At 48.7% G+C, this 26308-nt stretch overlaps 1 long non-coding RNA gene across 1 annotated transcript; it reads right to left on the bottom strand.

Annotated features, from left to right (window-relative positions):
* Positions 1-1675: 1675 nt before the first annotated feature.
* On the bottom strand, positions 1676-13100 carry LOC311528848. The gene is made up of 7 exons (XR_014713716.1): positions 13000-13100; positions 7149-8270; positions 6795-6910; positions 6220-6374; positions 3194-4316; positions 2840-2955; positions 1676-2419 (listed from the first exon to the last, which is right to left on the bottom strand). It is a non-coding gene; the product is annotated as an uncharacterized lncRNA (long non-coding RNA).
* Positions 13101-26308: the final 13208 nt, after the last annotated feature.

Raw genomic sequence — 26308 nt, 5'->3', positions numbered from 1 at the left:
TGGTGGTGCTTCTTGTAGGGGGAGAGGCAGAGAAGTGATGGGCTTTCTCTGTGCTAATTCAGGAAGGAGCAGTGAGTGCCCAGTAAAAAGGGCTCTTCGCTGAATTTCCCAAAATCATGTCTCTGAAAAACCAGCTCTGTCCTGTCTCCAGAGGACACTGGAGGTTTTAACTGGTGGTTTTATAGCCCTGCAGCCAGCTCCTCCTCGGCAGGGCGTGTACAGACCATGGTGCCGTGTTAAGGCCAGGCTGAGACGGGCCGGAACCATCACTCCACCACTCCATGATCTCTGGGGGGTTATAATAAAATAAAACCCAGATCTGAGCTTCCTCCCTCCACCCTAGGTTTGGGTTCATTTTGCCAAATAAAAGCTGAAAACCAAGACCACGGCCTGCCACGGAAGGCCATTTTGGTCTTCTCTAGTGTTGGGTTCCCTCCTGCACTGCAGTTTGTGAGCCATGCCTACAATTCCCATGGTATCTTAGCCCAGGATGTCGCATTCTCCCCACAACCGCCTTCCCAAGGTACGAGTCACTCCTATTCACTTCACCTTGGGACGCTGTCTCCCTGCATGGAGAATCGGACTCCAATGGATTCCAGGAGACGGGTTTATAGAGGATTCAGGCCCCACAACAACGTTTTGAGCATTGCCCTGTGGTTTGGGTTCAGCGTGCGGCTGCAAAGCTGATTGCTGGGGGGCAGGAAGTGGACGCGGGGGGGGGGGTGATAGGCAGGCAGCAGGAACTGGAGGTTAAACAGAAGTGCACAACTGTAGTAATGTGTTGCTGGCCCCTCTCCCTTTTCCATCCCCTCCAGCCGTGTGCTACTGATACTAACAGACCCTGTCCCGTGTCCCCGGGTCGTGCTCCCAGTCCCCCTGGGGCAGGTGATGGAGTTCTGATTTCCCAGAATGCCTGCAAGGAGATCTACACACCCCACGCTGGGCAAGACAGGGGGAATGAGCTCGTGTGGGCCAACCCAGCACTGCCCTGACTTGGAGGGGGGGGTTAAAGGAGAAGACATCACAGCTGGAGAAGACTGCAGAGGACAGAGGCTTCCAGCCCCCAGCTCCTGGGAAAGGGCTGGCTGAAGCCAAGAGCTTCGTGGATGCCCGATGGCTCCCTGAGCTGAACAAGCCCTGGGGGACTATTATTCGCTGCTAGCCTGTGAGCCCCGTTCGGAAGCTCGGGAAGCGGTGGCTCCCCCTTGCCAATGGAAGAGCTGCTTTGGGGTCGTTGACCACCCCTTTCAGAGCCACTCATCCGTGGCTTGGCCAAAGGGGCACTTACACCAACAGCAGAGGGGCAGAGTGCTTGGATGTGGCCGACCAAAGGCCTTGCCCTGGCCCCTCGGGGCATCCTGGGAGAGGAACGTGGTAACAGTACCGCTGTGCTTCCTGCTTTCCCCTCCACCGGTGCACCCGGCCATTTCCCCTCCTCATCCCGCGGGGGCCATGCACACGGCTGTTCCCTCTCTGGGATGGCAGGCTGGTCTCCCCTGTGCTGGGGCCTTGCTCGGGTGGAAGAGCGACATGGGACTGGGCCAGGCTGGCTCTGAGGGGGAGGAGCAGTGCACCAGGGAGGGGCTCTGCTCTGCTGTGTGGATGGGAGCAGGGGCACACGACGGGTTTATAGAAAATGCAAAAAACGAAGGGAGGCAAGATCTCTCTAATAGATTTTATTGTCAGTTTCTAAATGGCCTAAAGGGCTGGTCCCTGCTCAATGCCCCCAGAGGAAGGCGAAAAACCTCCAGGGTCTCTGGCCAATCTGCCCTGGAGGAAAATTCCTTCCTGACCCCAAACATGGCGATCAGTTACACCCTGTGCATGTGAGCCAGGACCACAGTGGGGAAAGGACCCACTGGGCACTATGGTTACACACCCTGTCCCAAGCCCCTCCAGGGGATTCTCTGTGTCCCAGTCCTAACCAATGGCCAGTTCTTTCTTCTTTGCTTTCATCACGGTAGATGGGACCAGCTGCTCCCCTTAGCCCAAGAGGTGACCCCAGGCACCTCTTGAACATTATTTCTTGAATACTGACCACACTGGCTGTGTTTCCCTCATCTGAAAATCTAACCAAAGCCACTGACAAGCAGGTGCATCACCTCCTGATAAAGATGAATCCCCTGAGGTCTGCCATGCCCCTCAGCTCTTCTTAGATCCTGAGATGTGTGATCAGCTGTAACAAACTCTTTGACACAACATAAGTTAGTAATTTTGAAGAGTTGATTGTATGCCCATTTGGTAGACTTACCAAATGCTTCTTACCTCTCTTCAGAGCCAATTCTGTTGCTTTATTGAATGAAGGGTCTTTTTCATGGTTTCATATCTTATGAGATCCACTGTCCTTTCAGGTGTTGGATCTGTTCAGCTCCATTCCTATTCCTTTGTGCTCAAATCCTGAGTGTCTGTAACTCTTCTCCTGAAAAGACAAATCAGCTTCACAAACTAGTTCCTGCAAAGCACAGCTGTGGCTGTAGAGATCAGCATTTGACAGTAACTTGTTTGCTTATTATCAGTTTTACAGGCCCATAAATGTACACAATGCGTCATGATCTGCTCCATTTGGCAATAAGAGAATCCTAAGCGCTCACCTGTGTCAGTGATGGTCTCCTGCATTGTGGGTTTGTAACTTGACGGTGATAAGGGATTGTCTTCCCATTCTAGTCAAGGAAGGCAACTTTTTTCCCTCTCTGCCGGTCTGGGACCATGTGTTCCTGTATTCTTATGTAATATGATTGCTTATAGTCCTCAACCCCTCGGAGATCAGATCAGCTGCATTTCTTTCACCGGAAGGGAAACCAGATCCATTAATTTCTCCATTATGAGGTGAGTTCCTTACCTCTTGGCAGCAGTGATGAGTTTCACTGGTTTCCTTCCTGCAGATATCTCAGATCTTCTCGCAACTTCCTGAAGTTTTCACACCCTCAAAGTTCAAATCAGCTGCATTTCTCTCATCTGAAAGTATAACAGGATCTATTCATTTCCACCTGAATGTGAAAGAAATCTGCTTTTTTCCTTCTCAACTCACATGCCTGGTTCAGCAAGTTGCATTTGCATTAATCCCTACAAGAGCACAACAGCACTCTGGTCTTCTTCCATCTGGAGATGTGCGATGTGTGATCTATTTATTTGGTCTGTAAGTGTTGCTTTAGCATGAGATTCATTTGACAACCAGGGAAACTTCAATGCTTACCTCCATGTCTGTGTTCTGCTGACTTCCTTCATGTTCAGATTTGCAACTAGCTGAACTATTTGAAGTGACTGTTTGTTTTCTGTTTGTTGTTCCTTGAAATAACAGCGTCTTCTCATTGGAGTCCTACACGGATTGAGCAGCTGGCAAGTCCATGTTGCTTTGTCTTGACTCTGTTTTTCACACTCTCCTCATGACAAGTAAGGTCCACCACAGTTCTTCTCCCTGAAAAAAAACTCCACACCACTTGATATACACATGGATGTTTGGAGACGGGTATTGCTTACCTCCTTGCCCGGGACAGCCACTTACCCTCACTTCTCCCTAGTAGGAATGGCCATCTAGTCTGTTCCCATCTCCAATTAGCAAAACCTGACAATTATTTATTATTATTACTCATTACTAGTTATGAAGAGTCATCAATAGAAACGGTTCCTTACCATCCAGATCATTAGGCTTCTACAGACTTTTCCGTGCTCACCTACTTGTCAATGGTGTTTCACCACAAAGCTTTGATTCTTTGAGGTACAGCCAGCTACACTGGTTACAACTTGAAGCATATAATTGGCTGCTTTCCTCTTTCTCAACTAGAAGAAAAGATGCTTTTCTTCCCCCTGGCCAGATATCGTTACCTGTCTGACTATTATTAAATTCAGCAGCCTCTTATCTTCCCCCGCCCCCTTAATGGTCAAACCTTCATTTCACCTGAAAATAGAAATAGAGCCAGTTATTCCTGCCCCTGTGCTGAGAGGAGCTGTATTCCTTACCTCTTGATAGAAATGATCAATTCCACTGATTTCTTCTTGACATTTGATAAATAAGCAACAATGATCCATTCTGCCCAAAGAGAATCAGCTGGACAACTCATCTCTGCAAATGTAAGAGCAGCTTAAATGCTCATTTTCACACTCTGGTTAGTTGCAATTTTTCTGGGATACATCCTTGTCGGAACAACCAACCATTAGCCGGGAAGGGGAAAGGAGCAGATGTCATGATCATCGGTTAGAATTACCGACTTTCCTTACCTTTGAACAGGTAACTCCCTCTTTTTTATTGATTTATTCAGTACAGCAACTTCTTGTGCCCTTTCGAGAGGTGACGATTTCATCCATTACATTTCTTCCACCTGAAAGTATGACCAGAACCATTGACTGTTATGGCAATGGCGTGTTTTATTTCTTACCTCCTTAAAAGGCTGGATCCGCTAATTCCTTCCTGTATCCTACAGCCATTTGTCATCCTTGCATCTCAAAATATGACCTGCTGCAAAGATCAATGTTTGACAGAGTATTTTTGTCAGGCAACAAATGTCAATGATTTCTCACTGGATTCATTTTGTAACGGTGAGTATAAATGCACACCCTCTGTGGGATGAATGGCTGTATTGGTTTATCTTGTTTCTCTCCATACAATCAGCTGTTTTGTTACAAATCTAGTAGGTATAAGTGGTTTCCTTATTTCTGACTAGAAGAAGTAGATATTTCTGTAACCTCTCAGAAGCTTTGGTTCTGTATATTGCTTTATTCTGACGAAACTGCTGGTAGCCTTTGACAGCAAAGGATAGATTCACTTCCTTCACCTGAAAGTACGTTCAGATTGGTTAGTTTCCACTCCATTGCTAGGAGAAGGTGCATCCCTTACCTCTTGATAAGAACAGTTACTCTGATTACTAAAGTGGTACAATAAGAACTTCTGACAGACAAGCTGCAATGATTCAATCAACGGAAGCCGGACCAAGTGCAGTGTCGTCTCTTGAAAGGTGAGAACCAAGCTGATGCCACCTCTCAGCTCTGGCCACTTGTACCCTTTCCTTTCTGAATTGTACAAATGCCTCCATTATTACCCCTAGTCATTACACCTGGCTACTTTGCCTACGTCTTGACAAAGGCAATCAGGATTCTACCTCAAGATAAAAAAATCCGTCTAGGTTCTTACTCCCATCCACTTCCTCTGTCCTTCTCCTTTCTCTTGTCCTGCAGCCTCTTTGCCCATTCCTTTTCCATGTGTGTCTCTCTCTCCTCTCCCAGTCCCCTTCCCTCTTTCTTCTCTGTCCCTTCCTCAGTTCCCTGGTGTTTTTCTCACTAACATCTTCATTCCCCCGCGCCCTCTCCGCTATCTGATGCCTCATTTCCCTTTCCCCCGAGTCTTTTCCCTGCCTTGTTTCCTTCCTCCTTACAAGAATTCTTTCCTTCATCCTTCTGTGTGTCACATTCCCTTCTTTAGCAATGGAAGCAGGTTGGTCCCACAAGGCTCTGCTCCAACACCCTGGTCCCTGTACTCAGACACAGAGGCACAAGCCATGTGATCTGGGCGACATCCTGGTGTGAAATGCTGCAGCCCCTGGTGGCCGACCCAACAATCACTGCATCACAAGAGAGTCACGGGTCATCGTCACCACCTCCTCATCTGGGCAAAGAGACCTACCCCACGTCCCGCTAGGGGAGCTGTAGGGGGAAGGCTCTGGCTGGCTCTGAACTCTCAAATGAGTCAAATTACACTTCAGATCTAGAGTCACCAGCTCTGGCCAATCTGCCCTGGAGGAAAATTCCTTTCTGACCCCAAACAGGGCGATCAGTTTCACCCCGTGCATGCGAGCCAGGACCACAGTGGGGAAAGGACCCACTGGGCACTAAGGTTACACACCCTGTCCCAAGCCCCTCCAGGGGATTGTCTGTGTCCCAGTACTAACCAGTGGCTAGTGCTTTCTTCTTTGCTTCCATCCCAGCAGATGGGACCAGTCGCTCCCCTTAGCCCAAGAGGTGACCCCAGGCACTTTTTGAACATTATTTCTTGAATACTGACCACACTGGCTGTGTTTCCCTCATCTGAAAGTCTAACCAAAGCCACTGACAAGCAGGTTCATCATCTCCTGATAAAGATGAATCCCCTGAGGTCTGCCATGCCCCTGAGCTCCTCTTAGATCCTGAGATTTGTGATCAGCTGTTACAAAAGCTTTGACGCAACAGAAGTTAACAATTTTGTAGAATTGATTATATACTCATTTGGTAGACTTACCAAATGCTTCTTACCTCTCCTCAGAGCCAATTCTGTTGCTTTATTGAATCAAGGGTCTTTTTCATGGTCTCATATCTTATGAGATCCAATTGTCCTTTCAGGTGTTGGATCTGTTCAGCTCCATTCCTATTCCTTTGTGCTCAAATCCTGAGTGTCTGTTACTCTTCTCCTGAAAAGACAAATCAGCTTCACAAACTAGTTCCTGCAAAGCACAGCTGTGGCTGTAGAGATCAGCATTTGACAGTAACTTGTTTGCTTATTATCAGTTTTACAGGCCCATAAATGTACACGATGCATCATGATCTCCTCCATTTAGCAATAAGAAAATCCTAAGTTCTCACCTCTGTCAGGGACGGTCTCCTGCATTGTGGGTTTGTAACTTGACGGTGTTAAGGGATTGTCTTCCCATTCTAGTCAAGGAAGGCAACTTTTTTCCCTCTCTGCAGGTCTGGGAACATGTGTTCCTGTATTCTTCAGTAACATGACTGCTTATAGTCCTCAACCCCTCGGAGATTAGATCAGCTGCATTTCTTTCACCGGAAGGGAAACCAGATCCATTAATTTCTCCATTATGAGGTGAGTTCCTTACCTCTTGGCAGCAGTGATGAGTTTCACTGGTTTCCTTCCTGCAGATATCTCAGATCTTCTCGCAACTTCCTGAAGTTTTCACACCCTCAAAGTTCAAATCAGCTGTATTTCTTTCATCTGAAAGTATAACAGGATCTATTCATTTCCACCTGAATGTGAAAGAAATCTGCTTTTTTCCTTCTCAACTCACATGCCTGGTTCAGCAAGTTGCATTTGCATTAATCCCTACAAGAGAACAACAGCACTCTGGTCTTCTTCCATCTGGAGATGTGCGATGTGTAACCTATTTATTTGGTCTGTAAGTGTTGCTTTAGCATGAGATTCATTTGACAACCAGGGAAACTTCAATGCTTACCTCCATGTCTGTGTTCTGCTGACTTCCTTCATGTTCAGATTTGCAACTAGCTGAACTATTTGAAGTGACTATTTGTTTTCTGTTTGTTGTTCCTTGAAATAACAGCGTCTTCTCATTGGAGTCCTCCATGGATTGAGCATCTGGCAAGTCCATGTTGCTTTGTCTTGACTCTGCTTTTCACACTCTCCCCGTGACAAGTAAGGTCCACCACATTTCTTCTCCCTGAAAGTAAACTCCACACCACTTGATATACACATGGATGTTTGGAGACTGGTATTGCTTACCTCCTTGCCCGGGACAGCCACTTACCCTCACTTCTCCCTGGTAGGAATGGCCACCTGGTCTGTTCCCATCTCCAATTAGCAAAACCTGACAATTATTTATTATTATTACTCATTACTAGTTATGAAGAGTCATCAATAGAAACGGTTCCTTACCATCCAGATCATTAGGCTTCTACAGACTTTTCCGTGCTCACCTACTTGTCAATGATGTTTCACCACAAAGCTTTGATTCTTTGAGGTACAGCCAGCTACACTGGTTACAACTTGAAGCATATAATTGGCTGCTTTCCTCTTTCTCAACTAGAAGAAAAGATGCTTTTCTTCCCCCGGCCAGATATCGTTACCTGTCTGACTATTATTAAATTCAGCAGCCTCTTATCTTCCCCCGCCCCCTTAATGGTCAAACCTTCATTTCACCTGAAAATAGAAATAGAGCCAGTTATTCCTGCCCCTGTGCTGAGAGGAGCTGTATTCCTTACCTCTTGATAGAAATGATCAATTCCACTGATTTCTTCTTGACATTTGATAAATAAGCAACAATGATCCATTCTGCCCAAAGAGAATCAGCTGGACAACTCATCTCTGCAAATGTAAGAGCAGCTTAAATGCTCATTTTCACACTCTGGTTAGTTGCAATTTTTCTGGGATACATCCTTGTCGGAACAACCAACCATTAGCCGGGAAGGGGAAAGGAGCAGATGTCATGATCATCGGTTAGAATTACCGACTTTCCTTACCTCTGAACAGGTAACTCCCTCTTTTTTATTGCTTTATTCAGTACAGCAACTTCTTGTGCCCTTTCGAGAGGTGACGATTTCATCCATTACATTTCTTCCACCTGAAAGTATGACCAGAACCATTGACTGTTATGGCAATGGCGTATTGTATTTCTTACCTCCTTAAAAGGCTGGATCTGCTAATTCCTTCCTGTATCCTACAGCCATCTGTCATCCTTGCATCTCAAAATATGACCTGCTGCAAAGATCAATGTTTGACAGAGTATTTTTGTCAGGCAACAAATGTCAATGATTTCTCACTGGATTCGTTTTGTAACGGTGAGTATAAATGCACACCTTCTGTGGGATGAATGGCTGTATTGGTTTATCTTGTTTCTCTCCATACAATCAGCTGTTTTGTTACAAATCTAGTAGGTATAAGTGGTTTCCTTATTTTTTACTAGAAGAAGTATATATTTCTGTAACCTCTCAGAAGCTTTGGTTCTGTATATTGCTTTATTCTGACGAAACTGCTGGTAGCCTTTGACAGCAAAGGATAGATTCACTTCCTTCACCTGAAAGTACGTTCAGATTGGTTAGTTTCCACTCCATTGCTAGGAGAAGGTGCATCCCTTACCTCTTGATAGGAACAGTTTCTCTGATTACTAAAGTGGTACACACAAGAACTTGTGACAGACAAGCTGCAATGATCCAATCAACTGAAGCGGGACCAAGTGCAATGTCGTCTCTTGAAAGGTGAGAACCAAGCTGATGACACCTCTGAGCTATGGCCACTTGTACCCTTTCCTTTCTGAATTGCACAAATGCCTCCATTATTACCCTTAGTCATTACACCTGGCTGCTTTGCCTTTGTCAAGATGTAAGCAAACAGGATTCTACCTGAAGCTAAAGAAATCAGTCCAGGTTCTTACCCCCATCCACTTCTGTGCTTCTCCTTTCTCTTCTCTTTTAGCCTTTGCCCACTCCTTTTTCATCTCTCTCCTCTCCCAGTCCCCTTCCCTCTTTCTTCTCTGTCCCTTCCTCAGTTCCCTGATGTTTTTCTCACTTACTTCTTCATTTCCCCCCTCTCCTTCCTTATCAATACCTCATTTCCCCCTGCCTGCCTTGTTACCTTCCTCCTTACAATAATTCTTTCCTTCATCCTTCTGTGTCTCATGTTCCCTTTAGCAATGGAAGCAGGTTGGTCGCAGAAGGCTCTACTCCATCACCCTGATCCCTGTACTCAGACCCACAGGCAGCAGCCATGTGCTCTGGGCGATATCCTGGTGTGAAATGCTGCAGCCCCTGGTGGCCAACCCAACAATCACTGCATCACACCTGAGTAGCAGGTCATTGTCACCACCTCCTCATCTAGGCAAAGTGACCCGTCCCATGTCCTCCCAGGGGATCTGTAGGGGGAAGGCTCTGGCTGGCTCTGAACTCTGAGTCAATTTACACTTCAGATCTAGAATCACCAGCTGGGGCTCTGTCTGTGACAGTGAGTTCCAGGGTCACAAACGGCTCCTTTCCCTGTGACTTGGATGGAGTGGGGTTTACGCAGCCCTCACCTATGAAAGCTTACATCATAGTTCCCTTCCCCTGCCTGTCTCCACCTCTGGGTTTGTCTCGGTCACCACCCCTCCGGTGAAATGTTCCACTTCCATCAGAATGGGCCAATGCTGAGCAGGGCTGAGTTCCTGCATCTCTCTCGGGAACCAGTGGGAGCTGCAGGTGCCCAGCCCCTCTCAGGACTAACCCTGTTGGCTGCATTTCATGGCACTGTGTTGTGCCCTCCATCTTGTGGTCTAGGCCGATCGCTGCAGACCCACCAGGGGACTGACAGCCAGCGCCTCCTGTACCGGGGAATCCAGGCAGGGGTTTCAGTGTTAGCTGGAGATGGGCAGATACCAGACCCATCACTCCACCCTTCCATGGTCGCTGGGGGCTCTGATAAAAGGACACCTGTTATTGGCTGTGTGGGCCCATACCTTGTCCTGGCTCTGTCCAGGTAGCTGGCCCAGCAGACCTCAGTCAAACTGCCCGAAAGACCACAGACTCGTTTGGTGGCAAAGGCGCTTGTCCAGCTTTGTCAACAAAGCACTTGTACTCGCACCCCATAGACTCTGTGTGGACACTGGGACACGGACGCCCATGAGAATGGACCAGCTCAGTCAGCAGTGGGACTTTTCACTGCCCCCTTGGCCAGATGTGCCTTCCGTGACCCCTCTTTTATACACTGATACAGACAAGTTGTGTATTATCCCTCTGATGTGGTTAGTTACCATCCTGTAGCTGTGAGTTTGAACCCTAGGAGGGGTCAGTGTGTCCCTGAACATTTTTGGGGAGTGTATTTATTCTATAACTCTGTAGTGGGGTATTCTTGTTCTACCCTTCTGGAATGTTTTTCGTTAATAACTAGTGCATAGTATTTATTCGGCGTGTCTCTGTTTTAGCAACACCAGCCACATCCTTACCAAGTTCATGTACTGGACAGTGAAGGTGTAAGCAGGCATGTGCTTTGTAGCAGGGCCTGACTCTTGCTCATAGTCTAACTGGCTGATTTTTGGTTCAGGCCTCATCTTGTACCAGGCCCTGTGTTTCAGGCTCTTTCTGCTACAACACCCATATCTAAACCATCCCAGGTTTGGCTTTGTTTATCCCAGCAGATGAGTTTGCAAAACCCAAGACCCAAACAATCTCTCCCTTTGTTCTTTAGTGTTAGGGCCTCTCCAGCCTCGTTTGTGAGTGAACCACCCTGTAACTTCGGTTGCCTGGAACTCCCAGATCTTGACACCTTGACCCCCCAGGGCAGGAGCAACTCCCATTGATTTCCACTTGGAGATACTCTTACCCTCCAGTCAGCATCAAGCCCCAGCATTGCTGGTCTGAAGCTTTCAGAAGTTTGGGCTTATAGAGTTTGCGAGTGAGCAAAGAGTCAGCTCTGGAAGTGAATTCCACCACAACCATTTGTACTTCACTGTGTGGTTTGGGTTCAGTCTGATGATCTAAGGACAATGTTTGTGAGAACTAGAGATCTGTCAACAGGAAGTGGAGATGAAACAGAGTTGTTCAGGTGTATTGTATAGGGAAGGTGAATGAGAGCTAGAACTGAAGGGGAGGGAGTGGGAAAGACAGATTTCTCAATGGCCTCTAATTGTCTCACTCAGAAACATAACTCCATAAAACACAAGCAGGAAAGAAGACAGAAGTGGCATTTTGCTTACTTGGTTTAGGTTGGATATTAGGAAAAACTTTTTCACTAAGAGGATGGTGCAACACTGGAATGCGTTACCTAGGGAGGTGGTAGAATCTCCTTCCTTAGAGGTTTTTAAGGTCAGGCTTGACAAAGCCCTGGCTGGGATGATTTAATTGGGGATCGGTCCTGCTTTGAGCAGGGGGTTGGACTAGATGACCTCCTGAGGTCCCTTCCAACCCTGATGTTCTATGATTCTATGATTCTACCAGTTCAGGATGTGCCCCAGTGTTCCTTATGACCGATTTATGGAAATATTGGACACTATGAGGTTGATGCATGGGGCATATTTATAGCGTTACTAGTTTTTCAGTGTGAAGGATTTTGGTAACTGGAAGACCTGATGACTTTGAAACAAAGCTAACCATTATGGATAAGGCCTTTCAACCTAATTAGGGCCCTGGTTACCCCACGGCCAGCTGGGTCTGTGTTCAGGGGCCTATTCTATATCCTTGTGCTCTGCGTGGGTATAGCAGGCTGGAAATTTTTGCAGCAGCTTCATTCACCTTGTTAACAATATTTTGACTGAACTGAATATGAAGAAAGATCATATATATAACTTAAAACAAAGTTTTACTTTGTACTTAAAACAAAGATACATTAGATTTATTTTACTAGTGTTTTTACACCCATTTTACTTTTAGACCCAAACCCTATAAGTTAAGCAGACTCTGCCTTTCTCAGAGGAATTAGTCTCCCCCCCGCCAGCAATCTGAAGTTCAAGTTATTCCACAAGAGACAGGCCAACCTGGGCCCAACCTCTCCCTGATTCAGTACCTTCCTTTCCAAGCTCTGTCATGTTCTCACTGCTCCGTGCTTGGGCTCCTCCCTAGCCCTGCTGGGTTACTCACCTGCCTCCACGGTCCCAGCTTTCACGCACTTCTCCGTCATGCACCAAAACCCCCACCCCCTTTTCGGAGTTTACTCTCCTCCTTCTGAGGCCAGCCTGATTTCTGCCTGCTGCCAGCAGCTCTGCCAGGATTAGTGGCTGAGCGATCGCCTTACCATGATGAGAGGAGGTGCAGAGCAGACAGCAATCATGGATGGTGGGTGCGCTTCACTAGGTCCAGTAAGGGTTTCATATCATTGCACGTTTCCCAGCTTTCTAGGATACGTAACCCGGCCTGCTGGAAGGATCAGGAGAAGGAGAGGAACAGGCTCCCACTGCTTCATGTAGTGACCCAAGCCCCGCTCTGCTCACCCCAAGTATCAACCCTGCTCTGTACAATACCAAATTGTCATTCTTGGCCCCACTAAAGAGAGAGGGAGAGACGCCCCTCAGGTGGCACGTCTGGTACGTGACACGACACCAGGTCCTTCAACAGCTTCTGGCCATTCGCCAGCCGGCATCGCTCCTGCACTCGAGCACCTGCTCCAGCATCCCTGAAGGGAAGGCGCCTCCAGCGTGAGCCCTGAGATGGAGCCCAGCTCCAGCCTTGTTGGTTGATGCCCCATTTCCCGCTTCACTGAGCGGGACGCAAAGCCCAGCTGCCCCAGATACCAACTGAAGCTCCAGCAGCTCCCAGCTTCCCCATTCCAGACCCCGTCCTCGAACCCTGACCATCCCCACAGAGCCAGCCCAGGGTTGCCATGGTTACCTCTGATGGCCCCTCCTGGATTATTCTGCTTCTTCCAATGCTGCTTCCTGCTGGCCAGATTCCATCGCGGGAAATAATGAACTTGAACTGTTGGAGCCCCTAGACAGTAGTGGCATAAGCAAAAAATCACCCAACTAGGGGTTAAAGAACTGCAAGAGACTCCAGAGTTTTGACCCTGCCCTCGGCAGAGTTCAGGGTGCTGCGTTTCTCCCGCATGCTCCACTCAACTCCAACCCCACTTTGTGTTCCAGCCGCTGTTGCTTCTGGGCTCCATGGGTCTCTTTTGGGTGTGTCCCATCCACCCTACTGGGTCTGTGTGCAGAGGGGGCGCATTTGCAATTTAAACTCTCGATGCCTTTGCTCAAATCCCGATTCACAAATGAATGGATCCGCCACACAGAGAACCACAGCTCCAAGGCGCACCGGGGTCCCCCGAAGCCTTTGCAAAGATTCCAGACAAAGCCTTGAGCCAGATCCTCAACGTAGCTCTGCTGAATCCAATCTTATACCAGTTTACACCACATGAAGAGGTGACTCTGAGTCTTAATTGTCTTGACCAAACGGCATCTCCCAATACTCTTGGCCTTCCCAAATTATTTGAGTGGCAGGAATTTCCGAAAATAGAGCCCTGAATATTGGCTAAAAGCCTCTGTAAATGATCAGGTTCTAGGGCAGAGGTGGACAAACTATGGCCTGTGGGCCACATCCGGCCCGCGGTACCCTCCTGCCCAGACCCTGAGATCCTGGCCCGGGGGTCTAGCCCCCAGCCCCGCCCCTGCTGTTCCCCTACCCCCGCAGCCTCAGCTCAGGGTGCCGCCGACGCAATGCTCTGGGCAGCGGGGCTGCGAGCTCCTGCCAGGCAGCGCAGCTGCAGAGCCTGGCCGGACCCGGTGCTCTGGCTGCGCGGTGCGTGGCTGGCTCCAGCTGGGCGGCGCGGCTGCCTGTCGTGGCACTCTGGGCGGCATGGCTGTAGTGCTGCCAGCCACCGGTGCTCCAGGCAGTGCGGAAAGGGGGCAGGGAGAAGGGGGGGGTTGGATAGAGTTTGGGGGGGTAGTCAGGGGGTGGGGGTGTGGATGGGGGTCAGGGCGGTCAGAAGGCAGGGAACAGGGGGGTTGGATGGGGCAACGGGAGGCAGTCAGGGGCAGAGGTTCCCGGGGTGGTTGGATGGGGCACGGGTCCCCAGGGGGCAGTCAGGAATGAGAGGAGGGGTTGGATGGGGCAGAGGGAGGCAGTCAGGGGCAGGGGTCCAGGGGCGGTCAGGGGACAGGGAGGGGTGAATGGGGCAGAGGTCCAGGAGGGCCATCAGGGGACAGGGGAGTTGGATGGGGCAGGAGTCCCGGAGGGGCCATCGGGGGAGAGAAGTGGGGGGGTCCCCCCAGGGGGAGGGGGCGGGCCATGCCTGGCTGTTTGGGGAGGCACAGCCTCCCCTAACCGGCCCTCCATACAATTTTGGAAACTCGATGTGGCCCTCGGGCCAAAAAGTTTGCCCGCCCCTGTTCTAGGTTCTGACCCAGTTTCAGGGTAACTGCACCTGTGTTCCTCCTCTATGATCCACAAAGGGGCCCCACTTAGTGATTTCTAGCTCCTCAGCCATCATCCTTCTTGGCCAGAGTCTGGCATCTCTCTTCCTCCTGACCGGAGCGTTCGGGCGGCACAGCTCCTGGCTGGGGTGATATCCCCAGCGTGCCAGACTGCCTAAAGGCCAGCACCTGGGGCACTGATTTCTTTCCTGAGGCTATGCCCACCGTTATAAGTTACCACACAGCTCTTTCTAAGCGAGCACATTTATTCTTAAGGGGAAAGCAGTACAGAGAAACCACATGAAAGCAAAGAAGAACCTATACGAATGCTAAGATGCTTACCAGAGATCATCCCAAATCCAGCCTCTGGCTCTGGAATGTGTCAGTCCTTCAAAACCCACAAGTGGGTTTCTCCCATAGTTACAGGTTCACAACCATCTCAGATTCAGAACCGGAACTGAGCCTGAGCAGATCAGCCTGTTTCTTTATACTCTGATTCTGTAGAGTAGGTGACCTGTGCTAAACCAGGAACAAAATATCTAACCCTATCTGTGCATCTGTTATGCTCATCACTGTGGAATCCAGGCACCATGTACACAGATAAGTTATATCTATTTCTGTCTGCAAGAGGACCTGGCACAATGTGTTGCAATACAAACAAGACAGCCAAGTGCCTGCATTAAATGATTAACTATTTGATGTTTACTCATTTGTAACCACTATGCCCATGTAGGAACTTCCTGGGTATCATTTTGCTACTAATTACATCCCCTCAGAACTTCCTCTTGGGTGAGAACACAGTTCTCCCTGCAACAAAAGCACAGGCACATAATACATGAGCCAAAGGAAACGCTCCACTAACTATGAGCGATATAGGGTCGGTGATACACAGCTGAGCAGTTCAGATGCCATCCAGGAGAAGGCAATGGTGCAAATGCACCGTGACCAGTTCCTTAGAACAGTCCATTCCAAAACCAAATAACAACTTAGCACTTAAGTAGCACTTCACATTTTCAAGGCACTGCACGCATATGTGCTATGACTTAATTACCTAAATATAAGGACTAATGTACAATTAACCTGACCAAACCATGTCTACAAGAGACACAAGTTACAAAAGCTTGCCATCCTGAGTTAGATGTAAGCGGAGTGCATCTGCGCCCACCTTACCGCCCCTGCAACGACAGGAGCTGGGGAAAGTGTTGATTCTTCAGCCCCACCTGTGTCTGGAAAGCGCCCCGATTCGCCTTTCAGTCCCCATAGTGTACATCAGGGCACATGCGATCAGATATTGTTTGCGTTTAGGAGAGTGTTCAGAACGTAGTTACTCGTGTGAAACTGCAGGAAGGGGGAGTAGATCGGAGACTCTTACAAACAGAATTCCAGTGGATCTGAAATCCTGTCAGTGACCTTGGTGAAGAAAATGAGAAATAAGTATGCACAGACATAGCCACGAGAGGGAGCCCACATAGCAGAAACAGTGTCAGAGGCTGGTGAAACATTTAGGTTTTGTCTACACTAGCGGTTTTGTCAGCAAAACTTTTGTCAGTGCAGGGCATGAAAAAACAAACACCCGGACCAACATCCATTTCACCGACAAAAGGGCCAGTGTGGACAGCGCTGTGTCAGCAGGAGAGCTCGTTGGGGGTAGTTTAATTAGGCCAGAGCGCTCTCCTCCCGGCACAGAGCAGCTACACAGAAGACTTTACAGTGGCACAGATGTGCTGCTGTAAGGTCCATAGTGTAGATACACCCTAAGCAGGAAAAGAAAGTTTCTTTTCTAACGCATTGCAAAGCAAGAGCAATGTAAATCTGACTCCATGTCAGTCAGGAGACGACCCATTTAGTGGCTCTGCATTATTAAAATTACCACTTAAGAGCATGCACTATAGTGAGAGGATCTGTGTCAGAGGGTGAAGTTCCAGTATTTGGAGAAAATCCCAGATTTTACCATCAGATTTGCTCTAGTATGGATAGAAATGGCAGCACCTGTCAGAGAGGGCTGAAAATCACGACTAGGAAATCAAAGTGAGCTAGGCCCAAATCAGTACCCTGGATCCCAATACACAGAAGTGTGTGTGTGTGTGAATGAGAGAGAGAAGAAGTGTGGTAAGTGTGTGTGTAAAAATCCAAGCCCAGATCTGTTCCACAATCTCACATTTAGGTGATCCCTATCTTCATAATGAACCAAATTAAAACCCCAGATTGACACAGCCCTGAGGGACTTGGGGGTGTTTGAAAACTGGATGCAAAGTAACTTTAAGCTTAATGCTAAGGCTCATACAACTGGCTAGCTCTCTCCTCCAGGGTCCAATACCAGTCCCGCCTTCTCGCGCTGAAGGTAAGGACAACAAGCAGCCAAGAAGAGGAACAAGTCTGTTGATGGCAGTCAAGGAGAGGAATGTATCTGCCACACAGGGAGCCAGAAGAAGACAATGTACAACCAGTGCTGGGATGGGGATACAGGGAGTGGGTTACCTTTTCAATGGTAAAAGCATCCAGCAGTGTTTGCCCGTTCAAATCTCTGCATGCACAATTGCTCCCTTGACGGGGCAGTTAGATACATAACCCATATCAGGCCTGATCCTAGATGCTCTGAGCATCTGAAGCCCCCCACTGACTTCAGTGGCAATTGCTGGGCTACGGCTCCTCTCAGAAGTGGCCCAAGGGGTGCCCAGATGCAGGTTTTCACGCAGACAAACCCAGGTACCTGTAAATATTTGCAGAAGCATTTTAAGGGCCCAGGAAAATGTTGGCCGTAAAGAAGAACATTTTCTAAAAAGCAAAAAGTGTTTTTTTAAATGGTGACGAAGGAATAAGATTTAACGAATGGAATTAAGCAACAGGGGAACAGGGTCGGAGAAACAAGTTAGTAACTGTTATGATTAAAAACTGACACTCAATTCTTGCTGCTTAACTCAGTAATTAGTTGATATTAAAATCTCATTTTGGTAACAGTGCATAGTGAATATTAATAGATCCCCTATTAATAATGCATTTTAATGGTGCAAGAAGGGTTATGTTAACTATAAATATGCAGAGTAACTAGCTTTCACACTAAAGATCTTGCCTGCTGAATAAATCACAGAGGCTGATTCAGAAGGAGCTAATTTGCCTCTTTCATGGATCAGAGTCTAACTAAGAAGACACTGAGCATAAAACAAGCTTGGTAAGGAGGTATCTGTGATCTGTGTTCTACCATCAAACTCAGGGACCTAAAAGGCAGCTACTCAGAAGATCCAGACACAGAAAGTTGTATGAGAAAGCATGATGTAGTGATTAGAGCAGGAAGTCAATGCTTCGGTTCAGGGTTGTAATAAAGGTGCCAGACACAGGAGTGCTGCGGGGAGAGTGTGGAGAAGGGGGTCCCAGTCACTGACATGGGCCAGGGTTACAAAAGGGTAATACCACCATCAGATGGCAAAGCTCAATATCCAGTAACTCCAGGTGTCTCTCTCCTTCTTGGGTCTCCAACCGAATGGCCTCACCTGGTTCATTGGAATGACAATGGGCCTTTTCCAAGTGATGTTGCCTGAGTCACAGCACTCCGGACATTTCTGCAGGCCTAGCTAGACATTTGCAGTGCCCTTGATCCCGCGGGGATGTACTGTCAATCGGCAGTGATTCCAGGCCTGGGGCAGTCTCGATCCTTTGCCCCTCTCAGATTTCTCTACCATGACCTTTGCCTCCAGGAGAGTCTGGAACGCTGCCGCCCCCTGCTCAGCTCTCTGCCGGGTTCCCTTCCAGATTGGGATTCAGGAACCTCATTTGTTCCATTTTTGCTCCGAGGTGCACCACATCGTAGAGTGCCCATAAGGGATTGGTCTATTTCCTGGACACAGTCATGTGACACAAATGTTCATGTCAGTTACGGTCTTCACTGGCTGCTGTGGCTACTGTTTCCCAGACCGCTCTTCAGACTCTGCGCTCCCCAGCCCCAGCGAGGTGCAGAGCTAATTCTGTACACCCACTGCATTGTCTGAGCTGCACCACAAACCACCGTCTCACAAGTGCTCCTTCCACATCTGCATGGCACTTGCTTAGACAGAAAGGAAGGTATTTCTTCCTCCTGTGGCCGTGCTTAAAGCATCGGAGCTTAGATCACCATAGCGTCTAGTCCGCCACTTTTCACAGCTGTCAGAGTGCAACCTGGTGGTTGCTGGGCTTTATTCAAACCTCATGCAGCAGTGTCTTCTTCCAACTGGAGGTCACTCCTGTGAGATGTTGGCTTCAGACTAAGGGACAGGTCAGCTGCTGGTGAGTCAGTAAAACTCTGACAATTTACATTCCCTGGGGGTCTGTCTCTAAGCCCCTAATTCTCTCCTGTTACACCAAGCCTACACTTGGGTAACTCTGTAGAGTCACACAGCTGTAAAGCTGGTAACAACACAGCAGAGAATCAGACCTAAATTATTATCTGCCATAAGATAACAGAGTTTTTAGTGTACAAGAAAATAGAGGGGAAATAAGACAAAGGATTCGGGGCCAAATCCTCAGGAAATGTAAACTGGCATGGTTCCATGGAGAGACATCAGTTCACACTAGCTGAGGATCTGGCCCATGCTCTCAAGCTCTGGCATTGAAGGGCTGGGAAACACAGCTCCAGGGCATTGAGGCATAGCACTGGCAGACTCCCTAGACCAGAGTCTGGCAACCTGCACTTGACCTGTGACCACATCGTAAAATGCCTGAGCTTTGACCCATGTCATGGTGGGACTCTGGCTCTGACCCACCTGCCCTAGCAAGGTCTGCAAGCGGGGTACAGAGCAGTTCCCCAAGCCAGACTGATTTCTGGATGGATGGAAGCAGAGTTTCGGCTGAAGCCTGTGTCAGATCCCAGGCTTACTGTGCTGTGCAGCCAGACCCAAAGAACCCACCTCAGAAAATTCAACATGAGTAATCTGGCACACACTGGTCAGTCAAGGGTTCCTGAAAGGTTACGTTACAATGAAAGGTCCAGCAGAGATTCCAGGCATGGAATCCTAATGCTGCAGCGGTCATGTGCATTACAGGCGATGCCAGCTTGTCTCCTGGTGAGCCTCAGACAGGACACACGTTAAATTTGTGAACGCATTAAATCGTTCACTTACAAGGGGGTAAATGTGGAGTACTGCCGCCTACTTCAGGAGCGTGACTCCAGAATTATGCCACAACTGAGAGCAGCCTTAACTGCTCCTCTTATAACAGGGGCCTTCAGGATTTCTGTTCCCAGCATGCAACGTTCCATCTTCATCCAAGTTCTGTTGAGAGGAACCTGGAGCACTACCTGCTGGGAATGGTCATCTCTGTAGGCTGCAACTCCAAACTGAAGCATTATGCCAATAACCTGCCTCCTTCAGGCTTCTGCCAAGTTGCCAATGTAGCCCTCCTGCTAGGCCAACTTCGAGCCTGCCCTTAAAGCTATTTGCAGAATGGCTCATTCTCCATTGACTCACCCCCCCAATCCCGTGCAGCATCTGAACCAGGGGGACCTTTCTCTTGCGAGCCCTGTCATGCATCTAAAGGAACGATTTGTTTTAAAAGACTAAGAGCAGTTAGAAGTGAGCTTGCCCGTGTCACCTCATTACAGAGGCTCTCTAACCTGTCCCTCATTATTATTTATAGTATCATAGTGTGTAAAGGTCTTAGCTGTGATCAGGTTTTGCTATCTGCTGGATCACAGCCCAATTCCTCAACTGCAACCCCAAACTACTCCCCCCCTGCCGCTTCTTGTTAGCAGAGCTCACAGAGGTTCTCTTCTTTAGTTAAGTCTTTGCTCCCCAGATGAGGCGTCTCACGCAGAGAGAGTCTAACAGCCGCCAAACTATTTTGGTGGAGATTGGCCTTGGAGGCTATATATAAAGATACACACTCGCTGCTAGACGCATGTGGACAACTGTCACCTGGCTCCTTCATGGCAGAAAGGCAGAGCGAGACATGCTCCAGAACAAGTCACAGCCTTTGAAGTAGCTCTGTTGTATTAAGGACACTCCAGCCCAGAAGGAGCAAAAAATAATTCTCATATAATAACGCATCTGGTTCTCTTAATCCCCGGCCCCAGAGAAAGGAACTGGTGAAGAGAACTGAGAGTTTGGCACTGTAAAACTGAAAACTCCGCCAGAACGAGGTGTCTGTCCTGGAGAGAACAATCTTCCTACTAGGACTGCTTTGCCTTTGTACAGGTAAGAGGACTGCACCGTTCTCCTTATCAGGACTTCAGTTTAGCCATCCCAGTCTAGTTATAGGGGGTTTGCTCTGGGTCTGACAACTCTGGAGACTGGAATCTTCTATTTATCCACAGAGCAGGGGATAGCAGTGCAAACTTCCCCACTCCAGCCACGTGCATTAACCCTGCTGTGGAGGGACCTCCCTCTAGCAATGCCAAGGTAGTTCAGCCTCTTCGCCCCATTCATTCCATGGTCCTCTGCTACCTTTAGCTTTCAGCATCTTCCCTTCCCATCCCTCAGTCACTTTACTGTGAAAGGACCCATCCACATTTACAGCCCTGGACAGTGCAAAGGACTTTGATCTCAGCCAGAACCAGGGATGATATTTTAAGGTACCAAAGTGAACACTAGCTGCTGAGCAATATTAGTGGCACATACTGTACAAACGTAGACACGCAGCTGCAGAGGTGACTTTCCTGAAACGGCACCTCTAAACAATCCCCCATAGCATTGCACTGATGTAGTTGCCCCATGCATTTAATTTTGTGTTCCCTGTGTTTTCCTTCCCCTATGCCCCAAACAAACATCAGCTCATGAAGTTGCTGTGATAGACGCAGTACTAAAAACACAGCTAGACTAGAAATCTCTAACTTTCACTCTCCCCCTACCAGTACGCCAGAACAAATTCATCCCACGCTGCAATCAGCTGCACGCTTGCTAGTGACACACCCATCGCTGCCCCAGTTAGGGGGTCCAGCTCCTGAGCTCATAACTAGAATCAGATTCAGAAAAACCTCGGCGGTCTTGGAAGATAAAGTGTTTCAGGACATTATTTTAAATGATTATTTTCTCTTCCTCTTCTAGGCTCTGCAAATGCTGCTGCCCCAGGCATGTATCAGTCCCTGCCCTGCATCTTTGCAGTCGGAGCCCATTATAGAGTCCAGGTTCCCTCCCATGGAGGCAAGTGGAATAGCTTTTATCTCATGGTACAAAGAGGAGAGGAGACTGATTCCCTCAGACAGGCGCTTTGAGTGGTTTATAAACTTCACAGCAGGGTCTGGTTCTCTCCGGATACCCCGTGTGCAGGCTCAGGATGCTGGAGTCTATACCTGTGAGGTGGGGAACAACCCCTACAACTTTAAAGGGAATGGAACGAAACTGGAAGTTCACGGTAAGCGGGTCCCGGCCTGAGCCGTGAGTTTCCTTTACTCATTTCTCCTTGCCAGCTGACGAGCTGCAGCGTGGGAGTAGAGGGGGCATTGCAGGGAGGTAATGTGGGATGGCCTGATGGGTGAACTATGGATAGGGAGAGAGGGAATATTGAGGGGATGGGGATGAAGGGTGCATGGTGGGGGTCAGACAGGCAAGCTAAGGAGAGGCACTGGCTGAGGGAACCACCTGCTCGGACAGATGTCAGGTGACAGCTGTCAGAGATCATAGCCCAAACCTCAATCAGTCCATGGTGCCCAAGTGTGGACATAATAGCAAACCTTATCCCAGCTGAGGGTGTGGACAGACCCAGTGGCTGAAGCAACATCATTGTTTGAAGCACAACTGATTGACTGCTCTAGTGTAGACTCTTAGTGTTGATTCAGTCTCACTTAGGGGAACTGGATGGTCAATTCAGTGGCTAATATGAGTTACCCAATGTAGAAAATTTGGCCCAAAGTGGCAAATGGAGGATCTGGGGGCGCACGGAGGGAGTAGGGCTCATTCTGTGCCAGTTAGGAAGGCTGGAAACAAGACCCGAGCCAAATCCTCCTCAGCTGGGAGAAGAGACCCGCCTGCAGATCAAAGGTAAAACCCGCAAACCATGCTTGAGATCTTAATTCTTGGAATGGGCAAAGGTAATTAAAGCTAATTCCAAATGCTGGCTAGGGGGAAGAGCCCCTGAGAGCTGAGGGGCGTGTGTCCCACCCGCTTTTCGCATGGTTGTTATGGCCTTATTTCTAAACCAACCCTCATAAGACCCAGCAGAAGCTCTTGGCCCCATTGAGGGCTCTTTCGAAGGCAATGTTTTGATTCTGCAAAACTGGGGCTATTCACACGAGCGGGGCTCTGAGCTTGACCATGTCAAAAGAAGCCTTTTGAATTATCTGAGGGCCAAGAGAAGCAGCTAAGAGGTGCTTTAGCTGGTAGCACACACCTTCCTCTCTCCCTAAAGCTCAGGTAAGCCCAGAACCCACTATTCACTGTTAGGGGCTAGGAAGAAACGTCCCTCTGCACAGGTGTGAAGGGGTTACTTACTGGCCAGCACGCTCCCTTGTGGCCAGTGCAGCAGGCTCTTCACATCTGGTGCCCCTGTTCACAGCCCCTCTAGCCCTGCGGTTGTTTGCCCCATCTCACAGCTCAGCCCTCCAGCCAGGACACGGATAGTCCCATCCCTTCCAGGGTAGTAAAAAGTCCAGCCAAACAAGAGTGTAATGACTTATGCCAGGCCTTCAGCCCCACCTAGGGCTCAGGGTCCTTGTCCCCCTTGCACCAGAGGGGCTTATACATCCCTTTCCTTGGGAGGTGGGGGGTCAGTAAAGAATGCAGGCCAGCCCCGGGACCCTGTATTATGCAGCTAAGGTCTGCTGCTACCTCAGACTCACTGCTACTGTCCTGGGCTACTTCCTATCTTCATCTGCCTCCAGACCTTTCACAAAGAAGCTCCCCCCACTCCTTGGGCTGCTTCCTGCCAGTTTGTGACTGTGGCAGAGCCCACCAAGATTCCTTTGAAAATCCCAGCATCCAAAGTGAGACTCTCTGTGTTGCTGATTTATGTTCTAGGTTCAGGTCAGAAACCAGAGAATCAAACTGCAGCAGAAGGGTGTGTTCTTTTTACAGAGCACCAGGAAGGTAATCACTGCTGGGGGGACCCAGGTTGCGGGAGGGGGCAGGATATTTATTTCATTATCGAAGATGATCAGTTTTAGAAAACTAGAAACAAAATAGTGACACAAACAGATTTTCAGCCATATCAGGTGTCTAATTTGATCTTGCTCAACCAGATTACTTTGTGCACACAGTTATCCCTTTTGCACGTGCAGTTGTGATAACCGCACACAGACACAATCACATGCACGTTTTTCAGGTGCAATCGCACAGCAGGCCCTGAGGCTACACTTTTAAAGATGAGCTGGATTAATTGTATCGAACAAACCACCCTTCACTGAACACAGTTAAACACAGGCCCAAGGTCAGCTCCACAGCTAGCATAAACTGATGCTGTTCCACGGACGTCACTAAAGCGACATCCATGTGTAGCAGCTGAGAGTCTGGCATGTGAAATCGGTTCTTCCCTCCATCCTTTGAACCCCGAGCTCCTCCACCTCCAGAAACCTGAAATAAGCCACCAAGAGTGGAATATTTGGAGTCAGCGCTGAAAATTCTCTCTTCATTAGTAGTTGCCCCAGTATTAGTCATTCAGTTACCACAAGGCCGGATGGATGAACTCTTTCTGTAGAATACTCACAGAAAACAACCCCGACCAAGGGCGTAAACATAGTCAGAGCAAATTAAAAATGTAAACCCGTAGTTACAGAAATTATTTTGCAGTATTTAGCCAGCTCTTGAAATGACAGCCTGTGCACTTAAACTCACCCTGCATTTTGTGTAGTGTTTTTATGCACGGTAAGACAGCTGCTGCATTCCACCTCAGAGGTGGCTGCATTTCAGTCATGCGCAAAGCTACTCCTATATTTACAGTGTATAATTTGAGCAGTCAGCCAGAAAAGCATGTTAGGTTCCATTTGGATGCTAGGTGCTACATAAGTGAAAGAGCTTTTAATCCTGTGGAATTTCCCTAGTAAACATGAACCTTCGCGCTAAGCCTGGCCTTGTCTACACTACAAAGTGAGGTTGACATAAGCTGCTTTATGTCAGTCTAATTGTGGATGTGTCTGCGTTTAAATTGGTCTCCCACAGCTGTAAGTGCCCCATCACGCTGACCTAGCAGCAGCACCTGCCCGAGCGGTCTTGAGCCAAGGTCAACGTACAGAGGTTGATGCAGTACAAGTGTAGACACTGTGTTACTTATGGTGATCCTACCAGTCTTCCAGCAGGTGTCCCACAATGCCTGATGCTGATTGCTCTGGTTACAATGGTCAGCTCCACTGCGCAGGGGTCATGTAGACTGGAAACCCCTCCCCCACTTTAAAGCCCTTGTGAATTTTTGAAATGACTTTTCCTGGTTGCCTAGCTTGGTGGACACACCTCTATCCGCTCTCTGCTGCTGTGTACAACTGATCATGGCAGAGGCACGCTTCAGCCACGCTCCTCCCTGGAGTAGACAGGAGGTATAGGGGCTCCTAGGCCTGTAGGGAGAAGAGGCTGTGTAGGCAGAGCTCCGAACCTGCTATAGAAACGTTGACATCTACCAGCAGATTGCTTGGGGATGCAGGAGGAGGGTACCATGGGGATCAGCAGCAGTGCAGGGCGAAAGCCAAGGAGCTGCAGGCCGCGTACCAGAAGACCAGAGGCCAACGATCAATCTGGTGCCAAGCTGCAGACCCGCTGCTTTTACAGCAAGGTGCATGCCATCCTCAGCAGAGGCATCCCCTGCCCAGCACCAGATACCTCCAAGGAGCCCAAGTCATAGGCTCCTGCTGTGAACAGTGGAGGAGGTAGAGAAGCGGCGTATGGGGGACGGGCAATTGGAAGAGCCAGCTGAGCAGAGAGCCAGGACACGTTTTTGACTCCACCACAGTGCAGCCAGTCGAGCACAAGTGAGCCCGATGCAGGGGAAGGAACCTCGGGTAAGCGTGTAAAAAAGTTCTCCATTACTGGGAAGCAGTAAAATAGCAGGACACAGCTTTGGACTTTCATTAATTTTCTTGTGCTAGAAGAGGCAGTGGTTCATCCAAGAGAGGTAGAGTTGCTATCTGCTTTTTGTTCACTTTGTGAACTTCTAGAGTTCTGAGGGGGGCAGGGCATGCAGAGCAGTTTGTTTACGTACACAAGGATGTCCCTTGAACCCTTTTGAGAGATCTTCATGAAGCTTCCATGGAGGTTCTCTGCAGTCCTCTGCTGAAGGTTTCTAGGGAGGGCAACCTTATTTCTTCCTCTGTGGTATGACACCTCCCCACACCAGTCTGTGATAACTTTGGCCGGCACTATTGCAGCACACAGACTAGCAGTATATGGGCCTGGGGGGCTTTGGGACCCCAGCAGCAGCTGTGCTCTCTCTGTGCCTTTGTTACTCTCAGAGGTGAGATATCAGCTAAAATCACTACCACCTGTGGAAAATGGTGCCAGTCTTCAGTGCCTTTTCCTTATACTCAGTTTCATGCAACTGAGCAATTTTCTCCTCGTTTCCTTCACCCTTGGCAGGTCATACTCACCATAGCTGGTGCTGCCAGTGGCACCAGGGTTCAGGAACTCCAAAGCACAAGCATCAATAAGCTTGTCTTAACACTTTAGGAGAGCAAGGGAGGCAGGCAGGGAGTTCTGAGTCTTAAGTTTCACTTTCCGTTCCTACTCTCCTGACAATGGTACCTCTGTGTGTTTTATGTGGCCTCAAGGGGTTCTTCCTCCACACCAGTGGAATGACTTTTTTTCTCCTCCTTATCTGGGACAGAGGATGCAGGAGGCCATGTTCTGTGAGAGCCTTCAAGACCTTGAACAGGGGGCCTGGAGTGTGAATACTGCAGACTGTACAGA

The sequence above is a fragment of the Lepidochelys olivacea genome (assembly GCF_965140295.1).
Source record: "Lepidochelys olivacea isolate rLepOli2 genome assembly, chromosome: 12".
NCBI lineage: Eukaryota > Metazoa > Chordata > Testudines > Cheloniidae > Lepidochelys > Lepidochelys olivacea.
The sequence above is the reverse complement of the archived record's forward strand: the minus strand, read 5'-3'. Positions and strand labels throughout refer to the sequence as shown.